At 45.7% G+C, this 25,027-nt stretch overlaps 1 pseudogene across 1 annotated transcript; it reads left to right on the top strand.

Moving 5' to 3' along the window:
• The first annotated feature begins 19,110 nt into the window (after positions 1-19,110).
• LOC148018559 (laccase-4-like) lies at positions 19,111-22,352 on the top strand (annotated as a pseudogene). The gene is made up of 8 exons (XR_015687669.1): positions 19,111-19,366; positions 19,485-19,636; positions 20,179-20,426; positions 20,507-20,635; positions 20,824-20,938; positions 21,713-21,862; positions 22,006-22,216; positions 22,336-22,352. The product of XR_015687669.1 is annotated as a laccase-4-like (transcript).
• Positions 22,353-25,027: the final 2,675 nt, after the last annotated feature.

Consider the following 25,027-nt stretch of genomic DNA (forward strand, 5'->3'; position numbering starts at 1 on the left):
CTCTATGATGCGCTTCCTCGCAGATTTCTCTTCATGTCCCGACCCAGCTTTTGTAACTACATAAAACTACCTTAGATTACTTAAGCTATTACTTAAGCAGGACCCAACTCCACAAGAGTGTGGTCTGCCTCCCCTCTTCTTCGACCCTAACGCCATTGACAGCTGTGCCATGGCTCGTCTCATGATGAGGGCTAGTCTCCTCCCCTCCTTTTGCCTAGCCCTCCTAGAAGACATGAATGACAGCCAGTTTACTAGGTGCAATCACCCTTTCCTCTCCACCACCTCTCTCCACGTCCACATGAATCTGAAAGGATGCGTACAAAGCTACCAATTTTTTAGTAAATCCATCCGACCCCCTTTCCCTCCTCATTCAGATGAAGAGAATTTGGCCCTGGCTGTCATTCTACTACTATAACTTCAAAAAAAAAAAGAGAAAAGAAAAGTAAAGTAAAGTAAAAGCGAAGAAAAGAACATGAAAGGAAAAGCACGAAAGACACTCTCCACTGACTGGACAACATAGCCCACTTACAAAAGCACTTACCACCACATAAAGCACGATCACTGCACCCAGGGGTTCTCAAGTTAGGCATGCCCAGTGGCTTCGGTCGGCCGGCTCCACTCCTAACCCCCTAGCCCTTTTGCTCCCCCACTCCACGCTTAGGGCACATCAAGGGCAGGACATACCTAGGGAGGTAACACTCGCCTATGGCTAGACCTGTCACCCTAAGCCACTTGCACCGCACCTCCCTTGGCACAAATGGGGTCCTCAAGTGTGGGACATCACCCAGGCTTGCCTGCGATTAGATCCATCTCCCCATTTCACTAGCACGAGCACAATGCACTAACACAATGAGGTAGGCACTTCCCTTAGAAATAGCATCGCACCTTCTCCTTTCAGGCATCAAAAAAATCAACAAACCACCAACTTCGGAGGCCCCCGTCAACCACGCAATACCCATTTGGCTTCTCCAACAAAAATCATTTCACAACTTCCACAAGCATCTAAGTCTCCAAGTGGCCCTCACCTTTACACCACTTGGCCAATTGTCTGTCAACCTATAACAACACAGAAGTGCCATGGGACTGGCACCCGTCTAGGAGGGGGGTAATGTTAACCCCAAGTCGAGATGGCGAAAAAAGAAAGGAAAAAGCAGAAAAAAACATAGAAAAAGAGCAAAGACACGCAAGCGACCTCCAAAGCTAAGCCAAGAAAAAAAGTGCAATTTTAAATTAAAGGCGTCTCAAAGAACTTAGAAAACTCTTGTAAAAGAGCGCCAGGCTTCCTCATGTGCCAATTGTAAAATATTAGACGGGCGTAGGCTAGAGGCATAAGGCTAGAAGAGGGAAATGAAAAAAGGACCTTGCCACAATGGCCGGTCATGTAAAAAAGGGATGGGTGCCCATGGGATTTTAGGGTTTGTATATATAAAGTTTAAAAAGTGAATGAGAGCTCATTCTTTGGTGTGTGGCTAACAAGAACTCTCTTCTTCTTCTCTTCTCTCCTCATCTTCTTGCTTGTGTGTGCTCTTGAGAGAGAGTGTGTGAGAGTGTGAGGGAGTGAGTGTGTGAGAGTGAGGGATCAAGAGGGTGAAGCTCTTCACCATCTCCACTTCTCTTCTTCTCTTCTCTTCTCTCTTCTCTCGTGCGCGGCTATGGAGGATGGAGCTTGGGGATGGGGATACTTGAGCTCGCATCTAGGATCATGGAGCTATCGGGGTGTGCGAGAGAGGAGGCAACTCGTATCGGCATCAAGGTAAGCTCACTACACTCATAGGATCGACGGCGCGTCGGCTAGGTGAGATATAGCCATTAGAGCTCGCTTGAAACGCTTGAAGTAATAAGCGGTCCGTGGGTCTTGGCGGTTGAGCGAAAGCTTCCACTACACCTCTCTTGAACCTTGTTTATGTTCATAGTATTAGAGCCATCCCACAATTGCGCGGAGCTTAATTAAAGATTGAGGTAAAGGCATTGGAACACGAAAGAAAACAAGCAAGCAACAGGTAAGAAGTTCTTTCACCTTGCTTCGTTTGCCTTAGGTTATAGCTACAAGGAGGTTCCAGTTTAGTCAAGAAAAGTTCGCCAAGATCAAATGTATGGGTCACAACTGAGTGTAGTCCAACAAGTGCCGTCCAAAGCACTTGGCCTATGTGCTCATGTGTGAAGAAGATCATTGTTTAACTGTTTAAAAAACTCAAATCAAGGAGCTAATAATCAAAGCCATGTGGGCCGACTCAAAGGCCACATGGCCATCGTTGTTATGATGGATCATGGGGCTAATTTTAACAGGTCAAGGTGCCTATTTTTGTGGTGATGACCAAGTTGGCCACTTATGGCTAGGGCCAAGACATTAGCCACTTCTCCTATCAAATGGGCCAAGAGGTTTGTATGAGGCGGTCGAGGGTGTGACCAAGCAAGTGGAATGGCCATCCAGGGCTTACTTATGGCAAATCCACGTGGCCAAGGGCTTGATATGCCCAATTGTTTTGGTGAAATGGCTGTTCATTGATACAAAGCACATAAGTGTGCGGGACCAAGGTGATCAAGGTGGTGTGCCATAGCCAAAACCCAAGATTGATTGCATGGTAGTCAAGGACCAAGCCCTACCCGCTACTTAAACATGCAAGGACAAGGCTTATTGGTGAGCGAGCCCTACAAGCGGATGCCTAAGGTTGTGTGCATGGTCCTATTCAGATGTCACAAGCTAAGTGTTATTGGTGGAGATAGAGGGTAGTAGTAAGTTCATCCGAGGCCAAGAAATAGCTAAGCAAACACAGTTGTTCAAGGTGGAATGCCTAGTGGTGGAGGCAAAGGGCCAAGTGCAACCAAGTCATCTACAAAGCACCCCTTTCAAGACAAAATGGTGGAATAGAGGAAGAAAGGCAGCCAAAAATAGTCACCTAAGTGAGTCCCCCCCCCCCCCCACCCACATTCATTGGAAAATAATTACTCCCCTTCCTCATCATTAGGTTCATCTCCCTCTACATCAAAGACTCCCCCCACCCAAACCATCAAAAGGTCATCTCCCCCTCCTAGTAAATTCTCCTTCTCCCCATCATCATCATCACCACCTCCTTCTTCTTCTTCTTTCTTAGCACCTCTCTGAGCAAAGAACAAATCTTATTCTCCCCTAATAACATATAAGTAATTCACCCCACACACAAACACACACATAAAAAATATAAAATCGCCCCCTCTCATTTTTCCAAAATGGAGGCAAATAGGAGCTAACAAGCTCTAAGAGCTCTAAGTGAGTGAGTGAGTAAGCGATAGAGTAAGAATGAGAGAATATATTAAACAAATAGAGAGTGAGAGAAAGAGAGAGAGAAGATATGAAGTGGAAAATAAATAACACAAGGAAATAGAGAGAATAGAGAGGGAAAGAGAGAAACAAAGATGAGAAGGGAGAGTGAGAAAGAGAGCGAAACAAAGCTCATGCCACCGATGATGCATACATAAAATCAAGCTCACATACACAAAGGAAAAACCCCTTTCTCTTTTATTTTCTCTAAATCTTCATTTCCTTTTATGAGAATGCCACCACATGAGCATACAAATGTCTAGGTTTCCTCGACCACCATTGTGAGCCCATCATTTGACTAGCAACGATGCAAGCATGCAAGAAAATGCTCCGTCCAAGCATCGCCTCCACAAACAAGCTCTTGACTTTTTTGGGCCTTTAATACAAGCACATGTGTATCCTTCTTCACTTTCACTAGCTTTGTCTTCATAGCATATCCATTGTCTTCCCTTCCACAAACTCCTCTTTCTCTTCCTCATAGTTTTAGTTATGGCTACCTCATCCTCTCTATATCCACAATATGAATTTAGCACCACCAAATATAGAGCCAAGTGCGCTTCCACCCTCCTTGACTTCTTGTTAATTTTCATCACCATATCCACCCTACGCTGACTAGCATTGTCATTGCCCTAATCATCTTCCTCCTTGAACAATGACTTACCTATTTATGTAACTCCTAGGAAAGCTTTAAAACATGGTGCATTTTCATTTTTTGCCTTGTATGGCTTTGCTTTTGCATTTCTACCCAAGATGGTATACTCTTGGTTGTCACCGCATCCATAAATTACTTTTTCTTTCTTTATTGATATCAGTACTAACTCCATCAACTCCAATATTTGCATTGTCATCTTTATTAGCATTGTGCCAAGTATGCTACATCCAACCACTTTTTACCAGCTCAAAAATTGCATGCCTTTGGCATTGATTCAACACAATTTATCGCTGCATATGCACTCATACTACCACCCTTAGCAATTTGCCATGTCATCCAAGCTTGTAAGCCTTATCAAATGGGCATAGAGACTACTCATAAACCCAAGGAGTATTTTGATCATCATCTCAAAGACTTGTACTCTTGAGAGCGTCAAATGGCTGAACATCATAAATACCATTAAGGGAAACATGGACTCGAAAAGAGCCTCATAAGGAATGGATTGAGAAAGGGCTAATTTTTTGTAATCTCGAGTTGGCCTCAATGCAATTATGAAGAAGACAAATCATAGATTGTTTCTATCAAAAGGGAAAGGCAAAGCACAAAATTCTATTATTAACGATTTCTATGAGGTGGCTTAACAAGATTGGCCCTTAACCTAGTGATAGGCAAAGAGCCTAATATGAGCTTGAGGTCTAGAGAGTTCAAAACCCACATGCATGAGCTAGGGAGGATAGTAATTAGAACTAGAACTTTCACCTCAAAGTTTGGCGCATGTCAACACTTTTTTCAAGAGGCGTTGCTCCACATGCGAAATCAACATGGTGCATCTCCAATTGCAGTGAAACTTAGTGAGTAGGAAAAATAGTGTTCCCTAGAAATAAACATTGTTTGTTCTATTTGTTATGTTTCACTACTTAATTTATACTCATTTTTCTCTTAATACATCTCTAGAAGTGATATTTCTTCTAAATAATGTATCTCTCCAAATTGAAATTTTGATCCCTCCTCCTCAAGCTCAACTATTTTCTTCATTGCTTCATTCATAGCACAATCATTACTACCTCTGACTAGTTCTCTAATGTCCCATTTAATTTCACGATCATTATATTATTTTAACCCTATATTAGTGCTAGCATACTCCAATCTATTCACATTAGAGAAAATTTGAGGTCAAAAAATGGCATTGATAAGAGAGTTTGACCAAAATTTTCCCTCAAAAAATGGGGGCACAATAAAATTTTCGCAAATGAACTCCAAATTTATCAGAGATTTCCCTCACAAGAACTTTGTTGTTGTCCTCACATCTTTCTCAAGAGAGTGGCCATTGCCTCAATCCATTGTGTCAAGTAGTTTATCAAAACAATAATATTTTTAGCCTATGAGTAATAGACTACAAGACTTATAGGTCCAACAAAATCAATCTCCCATTTCTCAAAAGGTTGTTGGGATATGATTGGCATCAATTCCAACTTATCATTTTATAAAGGCACTTTGTGATAGCCATTCGGCTATGTGTCCAATTGTATAAGATTTGTTTACTAAATAGAGGTTGATTATCAACAAAGAAGGTGAATAACATCATTAGCAACTAGTAGCAAAATCTTTTCACAAGGAATACCATTGCCAAACCCGCTCTCTTAGTACTAGATTAGTTCATTTCTATGTCTATGATTTGTCCACTAGCAAAGCTCATGGGAGAGTTCAAATTTTGTTCTCCAGGATAGCATAGTAATGCTCACACAAAAAACTTTGAGGTATCAATGTGCACATGAAAGGTTATGTTCTAGTTTGGGGCTCACAGAATTGGAGCTATTGATAGAGTCTATTCTAGTACTCATAAGAACAACAAAATCTCTCTGAATTGAAATTCTAATCTCTCCTTCAAAAGCTCAACTATTTTCTTCTGATTGGCTCATTGATATGTCCTTGACACTTCCCTCATAATAACACTACAATTCAATCTCCTTTTGTGAATTTTATGAAACATTTGGAGAGATCTTGGGGTTTTTTTAACTTCTTAGCTTCCTTCTTTTTCCTCCTTCACCTTTTTGCACCACAAGTGGATTAGAAGTTATCCTTTAGTGCATAGAGTTCTGGTGGCAAAGGGATTTTGGGATCACTAGTGGACCTAATTCCTCATACAGAGTTGTAGCTGCATCTCATTTTTCATTTAGAGTTGTAGTTGCATCCTTCACTAGACAAGGGTGTTTCATAAGGCAGTCGTAGCAAATTTGATTCCAAATCCATATAATGGAACCGGTTCCACTTGGTTTATTCCTACTCATTCGTAGCCAAACAGCTCGAGGTATTCAAGCCAAGTCTAGCTAAAGTCCATCTTGATAATTTCATCAATGAGCAATGTAGGTGATTTTCTAAGTTTGGAGTCGATGATGATTTGCTCTATTGTATGCCCATATGTGTCATAGTCAATTGTTTCAAATTCATTTCCTAAGGTTTCTCCCTTGGGTTCACAATTAGTGTAAGCACTTTTTGTGTTTGCTTCATCAAGAGATTCATTGGTAGATGGTACATTATGATTGAGAATGCCACTCTCACCTAGCCATTGCATTCATGGGTATTGGGATAGCTTCATTGTCAAGTGCTTCTAGGTTGAAGAGTCTGAGTGGCACTGAAAGGTAGGATTGTTGAAATACTGGAGGGAATGTGTATGATGATGTGGATATATTATTTGTGCATTTCCTATATGGAATGGTATGTTTCATGTGGGTAGTTTTATTTTCTCAAGGCTTGGTTAAGTGAGAAAGGGTTATCACTTACTACAACAAGTTGGAGACACCATGTCTAACCCTGAGTTCTTAGGTGAATGACCTAGAAGTGATAGGATCTAGGTGTTGGTGATGTTCCTAAAGGTATAAGGGTTTGTGGAGTGCCTAGTGGAAGGCAAGTGCACATGAACTAAGCATGAAGGATGTGACCTCAATAACAACATGTATATGGCTAATTACAACTAGTGACAAGTTAAGAGCATGTCTATAAAAGTTTAATATTGAAGAGTGCTCATGTCAATGGGTGCCCTAACTGCTTATGATTCTTTTGGCATATACATGCATTAATTTGCGTATGAGTACCTATGAGTGGCCTCTACGAGAGCATTGCAAATAGTGAGTATGCCTCACAAATGTGAGTGCCTGTTTGTAAGGATGAAGAGGATATATAGCCTGCAAAGTATGTGGCAGAAGAATGTGTTGGGATTGACCTTAAGTATGTCGATTTCCGTATGGGAGGAGGATACCACATGTAAGGAGGATACAAGTCACTGGTTGTCATGAAGATGACCCAATCAATGATAATGCCATGTTGGGGGCTATTACAGCACCCTGTCCAAGAGTATTTGTGAGCCATGCTAGTCCAGTTTAGCCAAGAAAAGTTGGTCAAGATCAAATGTATGGGTCACAACCGAGTGTCGTCCAACAAGTGTCGTCCAAAGAAGTCCAGCGGTCGTAGCTTAGTGCTAGCGACATGAAGGTGGTGTCTAGTCGTTTAATGCATTCCATCACATCATCCCCGGTGTCCTCAGCGAGGTCGGCGGCTAGCGTTAAAAAGGATTTGCATTCATAAGAGGGCGTAAGGCCGACGGGTAGTCGAGGTTTGCTAGAACTAGAGCCTGTGGCAACGAAGAGTTGCAGTTGGAAGTATTCTTGAGTCTGCGGTTGGGTTGCTTGGATTATGAGTGGATTAGGGGCAACCACGACGGACGGACTGCTGCATTCAAGTTGGATTTGGGGAGTCGGATTGACTTGGTCGGGTGATGACTCTTGTAACGAAGTATGTTGTTTGGGCTGATAGGATTTTGTGACTCTCTTGAGTTTAGGTGTGGATGAGTCAGATGGCTGTGGTTTTGGAGAGCAGTGCGGCTTATGGTTTGGAGGGTTTATGGGGCTTGGGTTGATCAAGCTTGAGAGCGGTGTATGAGTAGTGCCTTTGGCCGTGTAGACCTTAGGGATCCACAGCTAGGTGTTGCCCACATAGTAGCCTTGTGCATGCAAGAGGGCTTTAGGGACCCATCTTCTCTTGATCATGCGGCGCTTTCTGTGACTGCGTCTTGGCCTTCTAGGTTTAGAATTTTTGGTTTTATAAGGATAGTTAGGAGCATCGACTCCTAGGCGTCGGTTGTGGCTGCTTTGACTACCATTGAAATCTAGGCTATTGGGCCTTAGGTTTTGCTATTGTGGGCTATGATTCATGAAATCTGGGAGGTGGCGGCCACGCACTACCCCCTCCTTGGACTTGGTTACGGATATTTCTACTGGTGGCGTTGTGGACAGTGATGAGGTCGCGCAGCCCTTGCTGAAAGCTGTGACAATGTGAACATTGCCTATTGCGAGGTGGATGCGCTGCGACTCATAATCAACATTGCAATGAGTCTGTTTTTTGAAAGTGTGCCCCAACAGTGACTCCATGTCTGCGTTTTTAGCATTTGGCAACACGTAAAAAATCATTGGGACAGTCTCAGACTCGTTAGAAATGGCGACTCTGCACTTGCCGAGAAGTGCGTAGGAATGGGCTCTATATTGGCTTAATTTCGCATTAGTGGATTGAAGTGGTGGTCTGCCAAGTTGAGTCTAATGATTGTGGGCTAAGACATTGAAGTCTGCTCCCTCGTCGATCAAAGCATTGAAAGCGCATGTTTGTTTTGCAGTGACCGTGATATGGAGGTATGCGGGCTCTACGGCTTCCTCATCCTCATCATCAATCTCAATGATTGTGGCCACTCATATCTTGACAGGCGGTTCTAACATTGGGGACTCGTGTAAAGGATGGGTGGAAGGATAGTACTTCTTGACACGACTGCCATTGAAGAAGCCTATGCCCTCACTGTCTAAGGTCTCGAGCTCGACATTGCCTGTGCGGCTGATCGCACGAACCTTGAAAGGTCCAAGGCCTCTAAATTTCATTTTCTGCTTATGCCTCTTAACTGAGTAGAGAAGCACTAAGTCGCCCTATTCAAAGTCGCGCTGCTTGACATGCTTGTCAAACCAACTCTTGCGTCGGGCCTTCTCACATATAAGCGCATGGGTGGCTAGAAGGTGAGTCTCTGAGAGGCGTTCGAGTTCAACCAAGCGTTGCGTCCATGCCTCCTTCCCTTCCCATCGTTCTTGAAGTGCTATTCTCAGGCTAGGAACAAAGAATTCTAATGGTAGAACCGGTTCAGTTCTATAGGTCAGCCTGAAGAGGGTTTGACTGACAATTGTTTTATAAGCTGTGCGGTAAGCCCATAAAGCTGCCATCATCTTGTTGTCCCAATCGTTGTATGAGGCTGAGACCACCTTGGTCATGACATTGACAAGAATCTTATTCGTGGATTTTTCCTGACCGTTTTCCTGAGGGTAGTATGGCGAGGATTTGCGATGGATGATGAGAAAGGTGGACAGGAGATGCGCTATCACTTTGTTGATGAAGTGCGTGCCTTGGTCACTGACCAATACGATGGGGCAGCCAAATTGCGAGATCACTTGCTCCCATAAGAACTTGGCAGTCATCCTAGCGTCATTTTTTCGTGTCGCTCTTTCCTCTGCCCCTTTCGTGAGGTAGTCCATGGCCACAATGATGTACTTGACATGTGAATACTATGCCCCAGGACGATGGGTCCTATGAAGTCAATTCTCCATTTTTTGAAGGGTTGTCATGTAATAACTAGGGTCAACTCCATCTGATCATTGCGAATCGGGACTTTTGTCCGTTCGCACTCGTCACAATGCTTAACGAATCGCGCTGCATCACGAAAAAGCGTGGGCCGCCACAGTTGAGATTGTAACACTTTTCGTGCTGTCGTATCTCCGTTAAAATGCCCTCCAACAATGCCGTTGTGTGCCTTTGAGAGCACATTGTGCATCTCATGTTTGCATATGCATCTGCGCAGCAATCTGTCTTGCCCCAGCCTATAGAGTTGGCCTGCGATTAGCTGATAGGGCTAGATCTTAAGGATTAATCGCCTAAGTCGGGCTTTTTCTATCGTTCGATCAGGCAGTCCGTGTTTAAGCACCTGGACTATGTCATCCATCCAATATGGCATTAGATCAGCCTTGAATAAATCTCTCTCGCTGGACAGGTTAAATAGATGGGCATCGGGTAATTCGTCAACAATGCCTTGTCGAGCGGCTTCTCCCGTGGGAATGTGTGACATGTGGTCAGCCATGTAGTGTTATTTTCCTTTTCATACAACCACGGAGAAGTCGAATTCCAAGAGCAAAAGGAGCCACCGAGCTATACGTCCTGTAGCGCAAGGTTTGTTTACTAGATAGAGCAGGGCTTGATGGTCCACAAAAAAGGTAAAGGGTGTGGCCAATAGATAGTGCCAAAATTTCTTCACAGCAAACACCATGGCTAATCCTTCTCTTTCTGTTGTCGAGTAGTTCATTTCCGTCTCAGTGAGTTGTCTGCTAGAAAAGCTCACTAGATAGTCTAAGTTGCATTCACCAGGTTGGCACAACAATGCCCCCACGGCAAACTTAGAAGCATCGATATGCACGTGGAAAGTAACGGTCCAATCTGGGGCTCATAGAATTGGTGCTGAGGTTAAGAGCCTTTTTCAACTCTTCATATGTTCGTTGGCAAGCCTCAGTCCATTTGAAGACGATCAGAAGCTTGTACAAAGGTCTGGCGATCAATGCATAGTTCAGTACAAATCGCCGATAGTACCCTGTATGGCCTAGGAAGTATTGAACTCCCTTATAGTTGATTGGGGGTGGAAGGCCAACAAGAACCCTGACTTTCGAAAAGTCAGTGGCAATGTCGTTCTTCGACACCACGTGCCCCAAGATGCATCCATGCTTTACCCAAAACTGGCACTTTAAGGGTTTCAAGGAGAGACGATATAAGCGACACCGCTCAAAGATTGCACGGAGTTTATCTAAGTGTTCGATCCAAGTCGAGTGGACACAGAGGTCGTTGACAAAGACTTCCAGCTCCTTGCAAAGCATGTCTTTAAAGATGGTGCACATGAGGCGTTGGAAAGTGACAGGGGCATTAGTCAACCCGAAGGGCATGACTATGTAAGCAAAGATGCCCCACTCAATGGCAAAGGCAGTCTTGTGCTTGTCCGCAGGATGCACTTGCACCTGGTTGTACCTTGAGAAGCCGTCCAGAAAACTGTAGGCTTCCTTGCCTACCACTCTCTCAAGCATATGCTCGGTGTACGGCAATGGATAGTTTTCCCTCTTAGTAGCACCATTTACCTTCTTGTAATTAACGCACACTCAGATTTTTCCATTCTTCTTCATCACGATGACTATGGGTGATACCCAATCTATGTGTTCAATTTCGTAAATGAATCCTGCTCTCATCAGCTTATCAATCTCCTCTTTGATAGCATGAGCATGTTTTGGATTCATAGGGTACGGTCGCTGCTTGACTGGTGTTGCGTCTGGCGTCATGGGTATGTTTTGGGTCACGACACTCGGATCTACCCCCTTAAGCTCTTCTAAGAACCAGGCGAGCACGTCTATGTACTCTTGCAAGAGAGCGACAAGACTCGTTTCTTCTTCCTCAGTCAAGTCATCGGTAATGAAGACTGGTTGGGGTGTTTCCCCTTCCTGGGCTAGGTTCACCTCCTTGACCTTGGCTAGTCCCTCGATTGGTTCGCTCGTTTGCCCTTGTTGGCGCTTGGAACCTAATAGAACTACTACCCCATCCCCTTTTTTGAATTTCGTAAATTGTTTAGGGAGGTCATGCTCCCTGGGTTGTTTTGCATTTTTCTACCTTAATCGTCTGCGCCTCAGGTGGAGGGGTAGGTCCCCCTTGGTGCATCTAGCCATGGGTGGCCTAGGGATTTCTGGATCACTATCCGAACTAACCTTCGACTCAAAGTCCAACTCCCCGTCTCCTTACTAGAAGAGGTGGTCTCCCCTGGTGGGCGCAGTTCGGACGGCGACTCTGTCCTAAGCACTGATGTCGCTCCTGGCTAGGCTAGGCCTGCTTGCTCAAGGTCTATGGCTCCTACATGTTCCAACCAGGCTTGATCACATTCCATGCACATGACTCCTCACTCTATCCTAAAGATACTCTTTTTCTGCGTCTTGAAGTCTGCTCGTATTTGCTCTATTTCTTGTCCTTCAGTGTCGTATTCCATGGTATCTAGCTCACCCTCACTTTCGTCACTGAAGGATTGGCAGTCTTTGTATTCGTCAATAGAGTCCTCTTCGTCAGACTGCTCGTCGTCTCCTAGGGCTTGGTATATCTCTTGTCACTGGTCAGGAACTAGGGCCCAGTTATACATGAGGTTTAAGTCATGCACTCTGGTCCATTGCCACTTAGATTCATCTAAGAGATCCTGGATTGGTTTGAAGTTTGCAGCTGGATTGCCAGCTAGCTTGTCCGTTGTATTCCCGTATCTCCTGGAGTTCCCTTTTGTTGGTTGGGACCTGGAAGTTGACAGGCTTAGGTTTCCCACGAAGGGTTCCTGCCATCATGCAGACTGGTACGGAGGGTGTGTCGTTAGACTTGCTGATTGTTTTGATGGCTTGCTCATACGCCTCATGATCTGAGAACAGCAGGTCGATTGTAGCAAGGACATGCATCCAATCTCGCTCATCCTCTGGGCATGGGATATACTTGGTCAAGGGCCCATAGGACTTCTTGACCTGGGTGTCACCCTTGAGCATAGCAGAGATGGCATCTAAGTCGACTGGTGAGGTCTTCCAGGTGTCCATCTCTATTCTCACGATATCTATTCTATTGCCAAGAAAGGTCAAGTCGTTACCCCAATCTTCGATGACTCTAGCGTTGCGCATCCAAGGTCGGCCTAATAGGATATCATAGTCCACTCCCTTCATGACTATAAAGTCCACAGAGAATTGGACACCTGACTGATCAATTCTTAAGCACCCTGAATGGCTTGACTCTCATACCGTTTGCTAATGTGACATTAAACCTAGCAGTTTCGACAGGCGGTTTTCCCCAAGTCTAAAGCACCGTGTGGCTAACCACACTAACCCCCGCTCCCATGTCCACGATTCCCTTTCTCGTTGTATCGCCTAGGGCTAGAACCGGTAAGACCGCATGCATCTCGAAACCTTCCCAGAAGGCATTGACATGTAAGGATTTAGGCATAGAGTGCAGCGTCAAACTCGGTATTTGCGTCTCTGCATCATGGTCATGAGGGTCTACCATGACCTGCTCTCATGACCGTTCAACCCACTGCTTAAGATCTTGCCATAGGGTGAGATGCTGCCTAAGTAGATCTCCCAGGCTAAGTGTTATAGGGGTAGTCACCAACGTGGATAGGAGATCATTGGGTGCTCTCGTCTTTCTCCTAACCTAGATTGTCCTGGCCAATGGTCGTGGCTGATCTGCGGTCCTATAGCATCAAGGCTTGGTCTTAGCGGCACTGCTTGTGGTGCAGTTGCTTCTCCCGACCTTGGTTGAGGAGGTGAGGTTGGCGTGCTTATGCTGGAGAGGTCATCGATCTCGTCCTCTATAATGGGCTCAGCGTCTTTTAGATGCTCTTGAGCCTCCTTCACTCATTCCTTCACTTTTTCTATGGCCTCTAACTATCGCTTCAGATGCGGGTATTCCCCTACCTTATTAGCACTTCCCTTTTCGGCCGTCTTAGGGACTGAAGTCTCTGCCTCTGCGTTAGAGACCTTCTTTCCAGCAGAGGCAGAGTTGTAGCACTCTCTATTTTTAGTGCGATTTTAGCTTCCGACCTCTTCTTCTTCCGCCTGCGACTTTTCTTCCCCATCGAAGTTGCGTCAAGGTTGCTAGGTCCTGGTAGTGATATGCCGGTCTGCTTTGTCTGGGCACGGGTCATGACCTGTAATGGGATAGGTGTCACCTCCCCATCGAGGTTCTCGATACTATACAGCCCCAATGGGACAGATGGTGCATTAGCTGAGCTAGAAGACGGCTTTCGCTTTGGGCAATCGACGAAGAGATGAGTGATTCTACACTCAGTACACCTTTGGTCAGCCTTGTCTCTGTTTTGCTGCTCCCTTTCAGGGCAGCGTGATGAGACATGACCTGGGTGACCACAAGTCCAACAGGTGATTGGATCCTACGTCTGTTCTCCTAGGCCTCTACCTTGTCCTCTTCCTAACGCCATCACAGGAATGGGGCAATAATCCATGAGGACAGCGTTGCCCTCATTGTCATGCGAGACGTAAGGGCATATGTAAGTTTCTTTCTCATTTGGTTCTTCCACATAGTAGATTGGAGCATCACTTGGTGGATAGGTCACGTAAGGATCAGGTGGTCTGGGTATGCCAGTAGGGTTTATCTCCATCCTAGAAACAGCTGGCTTAATGTCGTTAGGCGCAGGAAGGGCCAATGGGGCTCCCCTTCCGAAGAATGGCTGTGGCCTGTTCGCTAGGTAAGGCTGGCCGTAGGGTTGCGAGTACGGAAGTCTTCTTGGTAATCTACAATGCGCGACGTCATGACCGAACCTACCGAAGTTAGCACAAGGTCTTAACCTAGGGTCTTGACACTCAGCTGGCAAGTGGTTTCCGCCATAGTACACGCATTGGACGTGTGGGCGCGTTGGTCGTCTCAACATGTCTTGCAACTTGGCTAACTCCATCTTTACATCACCCAAGTCTTGGTTCATCTTAGTGGCCTTTTCCTTATCTTGGGATGATGGGACTGATCGCTTACTAGAGGCTGACGCTCTCTCTGAGCCTCGCAAGTTGGTCTCTTCTAGGTTCGAGCTCCTAGAGCTCTGCTCTTTCAGCCGATCATCGACTCTGATGGCTTCCTTAAACACTCTAGCCAGCGCATCTCGTTGCAAGCTCGAATTGCCTACCAAAGCCTTATATAACTCCTCGTCTCGAATTTCGCTAATGAATACAGTCGAAACTGCTCTTTCAATTGGTCGCTCGTTCATAGGGATTCTCTTGAAGAGACTCCTCACGTGGGTCACGTAGTCGCGAATATCCTCCTTCTCTTTCTGCTTGACGTTCATCAAGCAGAAAGAGACTCCTCACGTGGGTCACATAGTCGTGAATATCCTCCTTCTCTTTCTGCTTGATGTTCATCAAGCGTACTAGCAGATTATCGGAGTATCTAGGCTCGGCAAATCTCTTAATGAAGAGATCCTTGAGGCCACTAAAGTTGGCTCGTTCTGCGACATCTAGGCTTGTATATCAAGTCCTTCCCTTGTCACCTAAGCAGATCCCAAACGCTTGAGAGCATTGAGTCAGGTTGTTGAGGCCGTTGGCTTCGCAGACTTGCTCGAACTACTCTACAAAGCTGTATGGATCTTCGTGGGGTTGGTATTTGTTGAGTTGCTTGGCAACAATAGGGATTTTAGACTGGCTCTTTGAGCCTTGGTTCGCTCCTAATGCTGCGAGCAGCGATGTCGCTAGTGCCGCGGCACTTTGCTCTGCTGCTGTGTTATTTAATAGTTGCTTCATGAAAAGCTCGCTCAACGTCAAGTCTCCTTCTAGGGCTCTCTCGTGATCTGTTTGGTTTCTACCTGCTAAGTTCAGCACTCGTTGTACCTCACGCAACTCTGTGCTTTGCCTTTGGTTCCTAGCCTGCTGGTCCCTATTGTATTCGACTATGCTTCGCAAAGCCTTGTGAGCTAGTTTTCTCTCTTCCTCTAGGCCTGCGATGATAGCGTCTGTCGTCCTGCCGTGGTGCTCGTACTAGGCGTGTGCATCGTAGCTGCTAACCAGCTCTGCTGAATAGCCTCCGGGAAGACGTTCAAGTTGAGTTCCTCATTAGACCTATGGTCTGAGCCTTCTTCTGCCATAGTCATGTTGTCGTGCTCCCCCAAGCAGTTGATCAGGTTGAGTAGATTTGTCAAATCCACGTCTTTGCCATCCGCTTGGTCCTACTTCGCGCGTTGATGGTTTGTCTACGTCTTGGGTCCTCTCCTATTGGTGGGTTCCTTGAGTGGTTTATCTGAGTGAGTTTCTTCAGTTATTGAATACAATTCTCAATTTATGGTCACTCAATGTGCGTGTCGCTTCTCGTGCACTTGTGCTCAATCAGACTTTCAATTTCCTTAAGTGCATTCAAGTGTAGAAATTCAAGGTGAGTGCAATAAACAATCTCGAAGTATCTTACACACTCTCGCTTTATTTCGGGCCTGATAGGCTTGTTGTAGCCACCTTGACAGGGTTCAGGATTTTTCTAATATGTTGTCTCGTTTGTTTTTTGCCAATTAGGTTTTAACTACTCAGCGCTTTGCATCTAGGTCTATGGGTCTCGCTGCTAACCAAACTGCTCCCTACGATTTCCTCTATTCCGTGTGCTAGAATCAAGTTCTGAGCGTCAGAAGGACTTTCAACAGTTTGTGCTGTTGAGCTCTAGCCGGGTCAGGTCAAATTTCTGAGAATTTGATAAAAATTTTCACTTGGCCCAGCTGGTCCGAATTGTAGGGTCCGAGTGAGTCACTCGGACGGGCTGAGATGCATGGGCCGAGGACCGAATTCGTGACTCGGACAGGGTAGACTCGGACAGGCCGGGGCGCAGACTCAGACAAAGTCGCTCGGACAGGTTGGCTTGGACGTGCTGAATGGTCAATTCAGACAAGGTCACTTGGACGGCGGGCCGAGGGCCGAATGTGACATGTGGCCGAGGGCCGAATCCTATGGCTCGGACGGTTTGGCTCGGACGGGCAGGGCCGAGGGCCGAATTAGTCGATGATCCAAATGGTCAACTCGGACGGATTGAGTAGGTCTGGGCGGAGGGCCGGGCCAAGGGCCGATTAGGATTTCGAGCCGAGTGGGTCGAACGAAAGAGGGTCGAGGGCCGATTCTGGGACTTGGCCCAAAAGCGACCACTTGGACAGGTCGAATGCGGCGCGACGACGACAGAGCGAGAGGTCGATTCTTGCAATTTAATCAATCATAGCAAGCATAAACCTCCAAATCCTATCTAGGGGGATAGGAGAAGGAATTCATATACCTGAATAGAGCTGTAAGCTCATCGATGATGCGATTGGATTGAATCGTGCAATGGCTCTCTCTCTCTCTCTCTCTCTCTCTCTCTCTCTCTCTCTCTCTCTCTCTCTCTCTCTCTCTCTCACTGAACTGGTCACAAATGAGCTCTCCCTTGGCCTCTTGGCTCTTATGCCCCTTCCCGAGTATGGTGTTAATGCCCCCAATCACTCACTTGCTGATCTTAAGCATCACAAGCGAGCTTTTTACCATTTTTTGCACGATTTTTATCATGTTTTACCCTGTTTTGCAACAGTAAATCCTACCCTTCTCCGATGCGATTTCCTAATCCTAACCTATGCTAAATGCAACAAAAATCGAAAGCAAAAAACTAAAATAATTTCTCCATGTTTCCCAATCATGAAACAAACAAAATGTCCCAAAATACTTACTTGTTTTAAGAATCAAAAATACCCAAACTTCCTACCTATCTCAAGCTCCGTTTCGGGGATGAATCCCTTACTTCGATACTCAATATGAGGCACGCAAGTACTCAAGCTTGAATCTGTTGGTCCTGGCAATCGAATCAAAATGTAGTGGGAGCTTTCGCTCAACCACCAAGACCCACGGACCGCTTATTACTTCAAGCATTTCAAGTGAGCTCTAATGGCTCTCTCTCACCTAGCCGACGCGCCGTCGATCCTATGAGTGTAGTGAGCTTACCTTGATGCCGATACGAGTTGCCTTCTCTCTCGCACACTCCGGTAGCTCCACGATCCTAGATGCGAACTCAAGCATCCTCAAGCCTCCTCCATCCCCAAGCTCCATCCTCCATAGCCGCATGCAAGAGAAGGGAGAAGAGAAGAGAAGAAGAGAAGAGGAGATGGTGAAGAGCTTCACCCTCTTGATCCCTCACTCTCACACACTCACTCCCTCACACTCTCATACTCCCTCTCTCAAGAGCACACACAAGCAAGAAGATGAGGAGAGAAAAAGAGAAGAAGAAGAGAGTTCTTGTTAGCCACACACCAAAGAATGAGCTCTCATTTACTTTTTGAACTTTATATATACAAACCCTAAAATCCCATGGGTACCTATCCCTTTTTTACATGACCGGCCATTGTGGCAAGGTCCTTTTTCCATTTCCCTCTTCTAGCCTTATGCCTCTACCCTACACGTGTCTAATATTTTACAATTGACACAGGAGGGAACTTGGAGCTCTTTTACAAGAGTTTTCCAAGTTCTTTGAGGCGCCTTTCATTTAAAATTGCGCTTTTTGCCCCGGCTTAGCTTTGGAGGTCGCCTGCGTGTCTTTGCTCTTTTTCCATGTTTTTTTTTTGCTTTTCCCTTTCTTTTTCCGCCATCTCGACTTAGGGTTAATAAGAGGTGAAGCACCCAAGAGCACATATTAACAAAAGCAATGGAGACTTGAGAACACAGAGAGATAGAACTAAATCTTATTCTTCTTTCTTTCTTTTTCTTCACAAAAGAAAAACTAAGTCTACAACATGAATGAAAGTACCAGAATGTATGTACACACAGTCACTAAGTGTGAACTTGCAAAGGAAAGAAAAGTGGCACCATGAATGTGCCACAACCAAGGGTGGATTACATGGGTGTAGTCTGGCTATAGAATCAATAACGTATCCTCATGTCAGTCACCTAACATGCTGATGAATAATATCTTGTCACAATTTTGATTCACTGTCAGCTTGGAGATAGGCTATATTGGAGGAAAGTGATGAGGCTTGGATGGCCTCAACCTCATATTGCTTATTGTGGGTCTCCATAATCACTCACAAGGATGACATTTCACCTCACCGAGTTTATTAAACTTGCCTTCCGGTCCGGAAGCACTCGCCATGCTATAGAAGTTCGCCATTCACAACTCCGGAATAGGTAGCACTCTGGCAATCAAAAGAGGAAACCCGCAGGAGTGAGGGGGGGAGAAAGGAAAAGAGGGAGGGAAAAAAGAGAAGAAACAAACACAAAACAAGAAAAGGTTGGGCCAACCACCACTCACTCAAGTTACAACTTAAATGTAATTTCAAAGACGCATCGTCTCACACCGTAGCTGCTGGCCGCCAACCATTAGGCAGGAGCGCCCTTGGGGCCATGCTAACTAGTTGGAGTGGATACGAAGAGCTGGCAAGCCAATTCTACCTTCCTATTTTGAAAAGGAATTGAATTTATGTGAGCTGCTTGGACGTCAGTGCCTTGCTTGCAGGAGCTACAATTTGACTTGAAGGCAGCTGGGAGGCTAGAAAGGAAAGGCTTATAAAGAGACCAGTAGAAGCCTAATAGAGCATAGAGGGAGAAGAGAGAGAGAGAGAGCTTGAGCGTATGAAGAGAAGAGTAGAAGCATGTGGAGTATAGATCAGAGGCTGTTAGTATCGGATAGTCAGAGTCGATTCCCCACTCCGAGAGAGAGAGAGAGAGAGCGAGCTGCGAACCATGGCATCCTACTGGCACCCCTGCCTTGCCCACCTCATCATCCTCCCTTTGATCCTCCTCTTTGTCTCTGATCAATCTTGCCAGCTTGCTTCTGCCAAGACTAGATACTTCCATTTCACTGTACGTTGCATTTTGATTTTGACAACAGCTCTCCTACTGATCTCTCCGTTGTAATGTAACTGTCTCCTCCTTAATCGACAGGTAGAGTTGAGGTAATCCATTGTTTATTGCTGAACAGATCCAGTTTGCGAGCGTCACACGTCTCTGCCACACCAAGTCCCTGGTCTCGGTGAACGGCCAATTCCCGAGCCCAGCTAGCTACGTGAGAGAGGGTGACAAGGTGGTTGTCAATGTTACCAACCTGGTCACCTACAATGCCACTATTCACTGGTAATTCGACCGCAACTGATCCCCAGGCCCCATTAGCCCCCGGGGAGGTTTGTCGCGAGACTGGGTTGCTAACCGGATGACCAGCTCTGAAGCCTTAACATAAAAATCCTCTCGTGCGCACATGCACATGCACGTTGTGTTCTTATGATATGCAGACCGTGCATAATATCCCTGATATGGGTTGCCCACCTCTGAACTGCACACGCAAACACTACATACAATGTAGGCTAGTTTACATGAGCTGCGAATCAAATCCAACCCTACGTAGTACGCAGTAAAGCCACTGGCTCACTTTCACCCAATGTGTACAAACTCCCTTTTTTGTTTTTTCTTGTGTGGCTCCCCCAATTCCACAATCTCTGCAGTGCCCACTTGCAAGCTTATTACTGATGTCCGTCTGCATTTGGATTTTAACTCTGGTAGCAATGTGCATTTGGTGAAAGATCAGCTTTGGAGTCGGCTTTTGAGACCGTAATAATCATGAACCTGATCTCTTTTCTCTGCATTCGACTGTGACAGTGTGTGATTGTGTGTTTTACTAGGCATGGAGTCAGGCAGGTACTGTCTTCATGGGCTGACGGGCCGGCCTATATCACACAATGCCCAATCCAACCAGGCCACTCTTATGTCCACCGCTTCCAAGTCGTCGGACAGCGGGGCACCCTCTTTTGGCATGCCCATTTCAGCTGGCTTAGAGCTACTGTCCATGGTGCCTTCATCATCCTTCCCAAGCACAACGCACCTTTTCCTTTCCCCAAACCACACAAGGAGATGGAACCCCTCATCCTAGGTAACATGTATCCACCATTAACGCTACAGCACTTATAACAGTTCTTTTTGATGCATTCACCTTGAGTCAATGTTCTTCAGGTGAGTGGTGGAATGCAAATGTGGAGGACATTATTGCCCAAGCCTTAGCAACGGGAGGCACTTACAATATCTCCGATGCCGTCACCATCAATGGGCGGCCTGGAAGCTTATACAACTGCTCAGCCCAAGGTAAGAGGCATATGTATGACTGCTGCGGCCAGCAGAGTTTGAGGATGGATTACGATCTATTTGAGCTAGTAAACTTCAGCAGTCGTGGTTTTAATAAGCATTATGGTAATGAGCAGGATCCCATTGAGAACTTGATCAAGCTGTTCCCTCAATCGCATAACTCTTCGTGGGCTATGCATGGATTGCAGGCACTGCGGTGTACAATGTGCCGCCGACTCGTGCCAAGGACCCAATGGCACCATCTTCAGATCATCCATGAGCAACATCACCTTTGTCAACCCTCCAAGGCTGTCCCTAATTCAGGTGATCGGGGTGTTGCAAGTGACAACTGCGAGTAAATATTTAAATCATGCCTGGACACTAGAAGAGAAGGAGTAGGATTGACACTAGAGTTTGCAGGGCAACATGAATGCTGTTGATTAATGCGGAACCCCATAGACACAGAGACAGAGAGAGAGAAAGAGAGAGAGAGAGAGAACTGCGAGCGCAGGTTAGCGTCATCTATCTATTTAGGAGAAACTTGCCACAAAGACTACCTCTGATGATGATGATGATGGCGACGATGGAGCACCTCCATTGCAGCGGCCCACAGTACCAACAAGCAACTGATCGCAACAAGGTCCTCTGTCTCTGCAGGGCCTCACACGCGCACACACACACACACACTCTCTCTCTCTCTCTCTCTCTCTCTCTCTCTCTCTCTCTCTCAGCGCCTAGAACTTAGAAAAGTCTGGCCATATCTAAAGTCTAGCCTAATCACTTGTGTGCCGTGGCAAATGGCAATGTGGCTAATGAGCCTTCCGAAAGTTTGAAAAGGCGCGTGTCCTCCGGTGGATCCCCATGAAACACGGGCGCTTCTCCTCCTAAATTCTTATTTTAAAAACGAGGACCGGCCAAGAATTTAGCTTATCCCCACAACAAAGTACATATTTACATGTTATATTTGTGTGTGTGTGTGTGTGCACACGTGCAGGTGCGTGCATGGGGGTGGGGTTGTGCATGTAAATATGTATGTATGTTGCATGCTGCTTGGTAGATGTATCTCTCATTCCGTCAGTCGATTGAATGCAATGGCAGGCCTACTATGACCACATAAAGAGAGTGTACACCTTGGATTTCCCAGATGTCCCAATGTTCCAGTACAATTACACTGGTGTTAATCTGGCAGACAAGGCAGCATTGCCAGGGACAAGGGTGAGGGTGATCCCATTCAACAGCTCCATTCAGGTGTGTTACTTTGTTGGAGACAATACCCGATGGAGGGGGTGGTGTTTATTAATCGTATAATGATAACGACTAGCTTTTTTTTTTTAAACCATGACTTTATCCGTGAATATGAGCCACTTAAAATGGTTCTCCTCGGAATTCAGGTCATTTACCAGAACACGGCCACGCTCTTTTTCGAGTCGCATCCCATCCACCTTCACGGCCAAAGCTTCTATGTGGTGGGCACTGGCATTGGCACCTTTAACCCCGCCACTGATCCAGCCAACTTCAACCTTGTCAACCCCCACTCTCGCAACACCGTAGCTATCTACCCCGGTGGCTGGGCAGCTATCCGATGGCAGGCAATGAACCCAGGTAAACATAGCATGTGCTCTCGCAAACCTTCATTATCCCTATGTTGCCTTGTTCCACTCAATAAAATGCCTAAATTTCTGCTCAATTTCCTACCGCTTTTTATGTACCTTTTTGGTTAGGTTTGCTTGGTAAATAGTCAAACTATTTGGGTTAGCCTTACCAAGGAAGAGTTACCTGCAAACAACTTGCAAACTCTGATCTTCTCCCTAGGTTAAGGTTGCCCCTCAAAGCTATCCTTGGGGGTAGTTTAGGGAGTGCCCCGGTTAGATTCTCATTCAAAATCTATAGCTTAACCAAAATCTACAATGGGATGTGCAATAAGTTAAGTACAGCATTATTCAAATCATATTACTAAACCTTTAAATCTAACACCAAGATCTACTTCCATGTCATATGAAGGCTTATTCCTTATACCGAACGTCTGGTTACATAGGATCACTAGGCTCGCTTTCAACTTGTATTGCTAAAACACCATCTTCATTGCATTTGCTTATAACGTACTTGGCGATGCAGGACATCATCTTCATTAACGTGTTGTTTTGTGGTTTGATCAGAAGTATGGTTTGTGCATTGTCATTTTGACATACATCAATCATGGGGCATGGACATGGTCTTCATCACCCTTAATGGTGTGGGACCTTCCCAAACTTTACCACCACCGCCTAGTGATTTACCACAGTGTTAGTGGTTATGCAAGATTTAGATTTCGTTGAGGTCCAATTTCCTCATGTTGGAGGTTTTGTATTGAGGCAACTACATCAAGTAATTATTTCAAATGATTTTTGACAAACGATTACTATTAAGGACAAAGTCATTATTTTGCATTTTCTTGCATTCATCTAATGTGCTTGTCTTGCTTGTGGATGTTCTCAGCACCCATTTTAAATCTCTATAATGTAAGTGAGATATTACTAAACATAAACTATTTATGTAATGGAAAGCTATGCATGCCTTGTTTGACATTTAATGTGTGTGTGTGTGTGTGTGTGTGTGTGTGTGTGTGTGTGTGTGTTAACCCCAACACGAAGAAAGCAAAATGAAATAAAAAAGACACAGGGCAAAGGCGGAAAAAAGGTAGCCCAACTGAAGAAAGAAGAGGAGGAAAGGCCAAAAGCTCAAGGGCAACCTTAAAAAGTCCAAGGCAAATACAAAAGGGGAAATGTGCATTTTAAAATACAAAGGCACACCTTGAAATCTTGTAAAAGAGTGCCAGGCGGTGGAAAATTCGGAAAGCTAAAACAGAAGACGAAGACAAAGGCCAAGGCAAAGAGAACGGAAGATAAAGGCGTACAAGGAAAAGCGCAAGTCAAAACTTTTGTAAAAGAGCGCAAGTGCATCATGGTTTAATTCAAGGAGTGTCGAGCTCTCACCCGTGCAATTTGTAAATGTAGACGGGCGATGGAAATGAAGTGTTAACCCCAACACGAAGAAAGCAAAAAGAAGTGGAAAAGACGCAGGGCAAAGGCGGAAAAAGGTAGCCCGACTGAAGAAAGAAAAGGAGAAAAGGCCAAAAGCGCAAGGGCAACCTTAAAAGTCCAAGGCAAAGGCAAAGGGAGAAAGGCGCGTTTTAAAATAAAAAGGCGCACCCTGAAATCTTGTAAAAGAGCGCCGGGCTCTCACCCGTGCAATTTGTAAATGTAGACGGGCGGTGGAATGGAAGCTAGGAAGATAGAAGGACAATGGGAAAAAGGGCCTAGGCTATGGCCGGCCATGTAAAAAGGGGAAAAAGGGGATGACCACCCAAAAGGGATTTAGGGTTTTATATATAAAGTTGAAAAGTGAATGAGAAGCTCATTCTTGTGTGTGGCCAAAAGTAGCTCTCCTCTTCTTCTTCTTCTTCTTCTTCTTGCTTGCTTGAGCTTGTGCTTGAGAGAGGGAGTGTGAGAGTGTGAGAGTGTGAGGGAGTGAGTGTGTGAGGGTGAGGGACCGAGGAGGAGAAGCTCTCCATCGTCTCCTCTCTTCTTCTCTTCTCTTCTCTTCTCTTGTCTTGCTCGCGGCAATGGAGCTTGGAGCGTGGAGCTTGAGGATGGAGCTTGCTTGAAGCTTCCACTTGGATCGTGGAGCTATCGGAGTGCGCGGGAGAGGAGGTAACTTGAACGACACGAAGGTAAGCTCACTACACCCGTAGATATGGATGGCGCGTCGGCTATGTGAGAGGTAGCCATTAGTGCTCGGCTTGGAATGCTTGAAACAATAAGCGGTCCGTGGGTCTTGGCGGTTGAGTGAAAGCTCCCACATTTTGGTTTCATTGCCGGGACAATGGATTCAAGCCTTGAGCGCTTGCGCGCTTCGAATCGAGCATCAAAGTAAGGGGTTTTTCCCGAACCGATGCTTGAGGTAGATAGGTAGGAAGCGAGGGGGTTGAAGATGGTATTTGATCTCCTTGGCAAGTAGGTTTGTTGCTTTCTGAGATTTATGTTGTGGAATGGAGTTGCATAGGTATTTATTTTGTGATTTGGATGCATTTAGGGTAGGAAAAAACAAAGAAAAAGAAGAAAAAAATAGGCAAACAGCAGGGTTTTCTGTTGCTGCATAACAGGCTAAAACAGGGAAACAAGGGACCAGATTCAAGTTCTGGGTGAGGCAGGGATAGGGAACTAGCTGTGAGGTTCTGCAGTGCTGGGAAAGGACCTTAAGAGGCCTGGGAGGCCAGGACAGACCTCAATTCCTTGGTTTGCCTTGTGTGAGAGAGAGAGGGAGAGAGAACTTCTGGTTCACAGGGCGAGGAAGCGCTGCCCCGGTTTCTAGGCGGCGGTGATTCGTGCTGCTCCAGGTGAGTCTGGTGTTTTCCAACAAGCGCCCTGATCAGAT

The sequence above is a fragment of the Lygodium microphyllum genome, chromosome 21 (assembly GCF_053477565.2).
Source record: "Lygodium microphyllum isolate KBCC chromosome 21, Lygodium_microphyllum_v1.1.10, whole genome shotgun sequence".
Taxonomy (NCBI): Eukaryota; Viridiplantae; Streptophyta; class Polypodiopsida; order Schizaeales; family Lygodiaceae; genus Lygodium; species Lygodium microphyllum.